Raw genomic sequence first — 6,066 nt, forward strand, 5'->3', positions numbered from 1 at the left:
ATTTTCGTGAGAAGGAACCGGCGGATATCATTTATTAACGAACGAAAATTACTTTAGGAACGGTTGGGTTAAATGTTAGAAAGGTGTTTTTGACATTTGCACCTGCCCTATTATATTTTATGGCGAATAAAATTTTTGATTTAAACACAACGTAATTATAAGGGAAATGTTGTGACGTGAATTTTATGGCCTGTCAATTGTTATAATAACGTAATTATATTTTTATTAGTACAACATAATAATATATTGTCATGAGAAGTAGTTGTAAATTGGATACGAGATTTTTATAATAAAATACATAGACTTAAATAACTTTATGAAACGAAATGAAAACGCTTATTTTTATTGCAATAATATTTCATGCGAAGAAATAAGAAAAGTTAATTAAAACAAAATTAAATATCGTCTTTTTTAGGGTTCCGTACCCAAAGGTTAAAAACGGGACCCTATTACTAAGACTTCGTTGTCTGTCTGTCTGTCGCCAGGCTGTATCTCAAGAACCGCTACAGCTAGACTTCTGAAATTTTCACAGATTGTGTATTATCTGTTGCCGCTATAACAACAAATACTAAAAACAAAATAATATTAATATTTTTGGGGGGGGGGGGGGGGGCACTCATACAATAATTGTGATTTTTTGGCCTTTTTTGCTCGTAATCAATAATGATAAGAGGTAGGCACTTGAAATTTTCACAAAGGACTTATATATATGTGTACTTTAATAATTAATAATAATATTTAAATAAAATAAATAATTAAGGGGGGCTCCCATACAAAAAACACAATTTTTAGCCCATTTTTTCTTTAAAAGGGTACGAAACCCTTCGTGAGCGAGTCCGACTCGCACTTGGCCGATTTTTCTAACATAACTTTATGTCTTAAATATAAGAGTTTATTTCGTACCCGAGGCGAATGAAATACAAATTACTTTTTATGTGGCTCGGGTCCGCAAAACTCTCGTCGTCTGGGCTTAAATTCTTATATTCCATTTTTGTTCGAAACTTTTTATTCTAAATAATTCCCGAATAAATTTCAAAATAGACCCTGTTTATTCATGACCCTCTGAATAACTCGAATAACCCTAAATGAACGGTTGTTTTACGCCTTTATTTCGGAACGTTCGGTCGAAGTTCGGCGATTTTCCCATCGTCAAATATTATATTCGCTTCAGCTTCCGTCATAAAACTAGCCTCGTTTTCTTTTGTAAAAATAAATCTTCGTACATCAAATCGTTGTAATAGAAACTTAGTTATCGCTTGTTATTGACAAAGTTTCGTTTTTATATTTCGCTGGATCACAAACAATGCTATTGAAACATTTTGTGTGTTTATTTTTTAGCTACAATTGGCATTAACAAGTAATCGAGATTTTTGTTGTAGTTTGTCAGATTCACGGTTCACCCCTTCTATAAAACACGATTTTGATAGATTCAGGTTATTACTCTTTTTTCTGATCGAATAAATTAGATTACAGTCTTCAATTTTGTGTACAGATAATGATGTAATTAATTACATTACTTCGAACGGAACAATCTTCCATTACAGTCATAAAGTTAAATATCTTAATTTGCTTAAAATATTCACAATGCTATCTACAATGTTGTACTTTGAGGCACCGACTGGCTGGTAAGAAATAGTTCGATTAAGAGAATTACGGATTAGCTGTTCTCGTTTGCTTCTATTAATGTACGTTAATTTACGCCGCTGTATCAATTCATATACGTCTTATACTAAGCCTCCGTGGTCTAGTGGTATAGAGCGCGGCTCTTAACTTGGAGGTCGTGGGTTCGATTTCCGATTCGAGTTTGGTTAGGACAGTGCAGGCTGATCACCTGATTGTCTGAAAAGTAAGATGATCCTTGCGTCGGATGGGCATGTAAAAAGTCGGTCCTGCGCCTGATCTCTCGCCCCGGTCGTGTCGGTCTTCCGTCCCACTGGGTTATGAGAGTAATGGAATAGAGAGTACTCTTGTGAACTGCGCACACACTTGGGCACTATAAAATTACTCCTGCGTAGCTGGCCTGGTTTCAATGAAACCGGCCACCGTCACCGAAACCGGTCTTATACTAGGTACAATTTGTTGAAGAACCTTCTTTATTATTTCAATATTTTTTATAAAAAAAATAAAATAGTTGAAGTTTTAATTAAAGAGAATCGTAGCGCCTTTTATAAGAAAATTCGAGTCTGTTTCTATTGTATTTCTTTTAGAGAAAATATTTGAATACGAATCTTTTTTTGCTGCAATCGACAGTTCTTCATTTTACGATACTGGGGTGAATTCCGTTTCATCTGCGTCAGAGAACTGTGTTTATACGAAACAGAGGAAAGAAGTATCTGAAATTTCAATTCAAATGACCATCACTCGAAAGTACACTTCCTTCTGCAGAATAGAAATCTTATAGCGTATTACGTATACAAAGGACTATTAAAGAAAACATAGATTTCAGTTGTGCAAATATATAAATAAAATGTAGTAAAATAACTTTTTACGTTCTGAAATACTATCCATACTAATATTATAAATGCTAAATTGTGTCTGTCTGTCTGTCTGTCTGTTACCTCTTCACGCCCAAACCGCTGAACCGATTTTGATGATATTTGGCGTGGGGATACTTTGAGATCCGAAAAAGGACGAAAAAGGAAGGATACATTTTATCCCGGAAAAATGTACGGTTCCGCCGCGATAAATGAATTTTGGGGCAACGGAGTTGCGGGCGTCATCTAGTTAGAAATAATTATCAGACTATCGTCTATAATTTTTATTTTCCAGCTGAATTAAGGAAAAATGTTGTAACCTAACTATTTTATAGGAACAATAATTATAAATAATTAATTGTTCAATAAAAACTACCTTCCTACAATGCTTACATTGTGTGATGTAAATTTCAAAGGCAACAGTATCTAACTAAAAACTTTAAATATACCTTGTGCAGTTGTACATAAGCTTGTACATAAGCTTTAGAAAGTAATTTTATGTAAATTTGGTTATTAACTATATAATACATACTGCTTATAATGTACTCGGGTAAGCCAGCAGTCTGATATGAATACGTAGTAGATAAACTCCAACAGGAAACTTATTTAAGCCCTTACATATAAATGTCTTTCATTATCTGGTAGCTTTCGAAAATATTTTCTCATTTCGTTACTTATCGGCGCACGTCTACGTAATGAGAGCCATGATGAGTAACCATCATCATCAGACTCTACTACGTTATTTTATTTACTTTAGAAGTATCAAGTATGTATAATAAATACCGTACGACCGACTTTTTCATGATAATATGAAATAATCAAGTTATCTACTCATTGCCAAATATATATTTATTTTATTTATTTATTTAAATCAGGCATCTTGGCCCATATTATACAGAGTGTAACAAAAATAAGTGATAATACTTTAGAGTGTGTACGTGTTCATTGTAGAGAATTCACTGTGAAAGTAGCAGCGCTGAAAGACCAAAATTTTTTTTCACTTTTGTATGGGGAAACTCGTGACGCTCGGGCCCTTGCCCATACAAAAGTGAAAAAAAAATCTTCTATCAGCGCTGCTACTTTCACAGTGAACTCTCTGCGAGGAACACGTACACACCCTAAAGTATTATCACTTATTTTTGTTACACCCTGTATATACCTTATAGACTATCACACATATTACATAACATATAAACTAAAGCTAACACTAAGCACTAAACACGTATTGTCAGCGATGTGGGGCGCGACGTGTTCGGAAGTCGTCCTCGGAACCTCCTGTAGACGACTCCAATCGGCCAGAACTCCTCCTTCTCGAAGGTCGGTAGATGATGCGTCGGGACCCTCACCACAAAGGAGCTAAAATTGACTTTGTGGCGGGACTCCAAACGCTCGACCCTCAAGACGAAGTGGGTCTTGCTCCTGATGTAGTCCACGACCTGCTCGACCGTCGTGGACCAGAGCAGCCTGGACACGTACAGCGGCGTCACGGGAATCTCACGCCAAGTCGCCAGTCAATTATGCTAGATATTTTATTGAAAAGATACTGTGACTTTAATACTTATATTTTTCTACTTTAACTTAAGAGTGTATAAGTGACTACGAATCACCCTATAGCAGACCTAAATGCAATTTTACAAGTAGACACCCAACTTGCATGCTTTTCTATGTTTATATTATACTATTTCGAAGACTCATCTTATTTGCATTTATTGTACTTCTGCTTTCCTCAATATTATATTTAATTCAGTTATTCTCTTATAATAAACTTTTATTAACACTAGACCGCTCTCGGCGGGAATAATAAATACAATATTACATTGCAAATATAAGCAAATGAGGACGATCGACGCGGGACCCTTTATAAAAGAAGTCTCAAATATTTGATCGCGCCTCCTTCATTTCCTTTTTGTTGCGTAGAAGAGGTTCATTTACATAAATTTACCTATTGTTGTTCCGGTGCCGTCACAAATCCGAGACAAGAGGAAATTCAGCAGTAGGCAGTATCGGAAACGAGTTAAATACGAACCCATCTCGACCTTTTGTTTCGACGAACGTTCCGAGAGAATGACGCAATAAATACCGAATCGACTTGTACAGAATATAAATACGAAAGGGTAGCTGGTGTCAATAATTTTATGGCGCTATGTAATGAGCTCGTTTAGGGTTCGGCGTGTTGATTAATTATTTCCGTACCTGCTAATTAACAATACGTATTCAAGGTACGATACTTCCGTGTTCCGTAGCTTAAGCTTTCGATCGGACAGGAATGCTATAGCTGAATTGAAAACTTTCCTGGACGTTTTTATATACGAACGTGTCATGTAAATCGTAATTTGAAAAGTATTATTTTATTTATGACTTTAAGTAACATCATTCGAGTTTTGTTTGTGAAAAAATGCTTGCAAAAAATATTTTTTTATCTTTCCAATACGAAATTAACTAGCAACATAATGTTAAAGAAAAAAAATCATTAGCTTTGTTCATTACAAAATGTAAGTAAAAAAATGTTTTATAACAATTAAAATCAGCGGTTCTTCATGTAATAAATTATATTTTATGATTCATAAAATAGAATAATTGAATATTTATGAATTTGATACATTGTAAAATGAATGAGAACTCTAAACTGACGGCTTGAATAAATAACACTTTAAATTGTTTACTTTAATAAAAAGGTGTTAAAATTATTGCAGTCTAAACTTTACTCTACTTCCGTACACCGTAAAAGTTTATAGACAAAAAAACAAAGAAGAATACAAAGAAAATATTCCAAGCCTTTCAAAATGATTAATCATGTTAACATTTTTATTCGAGGCGCAGCTATCAAAATATCTGCGACATACATAAAGCAACATGTATAACATATCGGTACCAAATGTTTAACAATTTCGTGCCTCTTCGTCTCCCCAGAGAGCTGTATCACCGCCTCCCCCCCTCCTCCCTCTACCTCAACCCACCTTTTCGTTAGAGTGATATTCTTTGAGATACGCAATTGTTCGCCAGCGTAACTAGAACCCCCATACGTCGACTCATCATCGAATCATGAGAGGATAAAGTCGAAAATCATCCGCACGCGGCTCCACGTAAAGTGGGCCCGAAAATATAGTTAGAACAAGCCACGTCTTGCCATGAAAGTTTTTGTAGCAAAAGAAAATACATTTATTAGAAAAATAACGAATTCAAGAGTATTATTCTGGCACAAACTAGTTACTTGAACAATTTTAGGCCTGTTTTTATATCTCCAACAAAGATCTCAGTGAAAAAATTATCTTATTTCTAACAATGGTAAGAAAAAAATATAAAAGAGCCAATTTGAAAATTAGTGCGTAGCCGTCTACGAAAGTTTCATAGCTCGCTACGCAAAAACCGAGGTACACTAAAACTTAATAAAAAAATGTTACTATGATGTTAATTTATGTAAGAACTCAACTTTTTGTAAACAAAATGTAAACCTTTATTGGCTTAAAACACCTCTTCACTCAGGCGTCCCGTTTGTTGTGAAACTAAGGCTGCGTCCAGATTACAGTTTTCGGACTGTGAGTCACATAACCATGTCTAATCACACATTTAGTCGTAATACCTACAAGTAACA

This window comes from Aricia agestis, chromosome 3, assembly GCF_905147365.1.
Source record: "Aricia agestis chromosome 3, ilAriAges1.1, whole genome shotgun sequence".
Taxonomy (NCBI): Eukaryota; Metazoa; Arthropoda; class Insecta; order Lepidoptera; family Lycaenidae; genus Aricia; species Aricia agestis.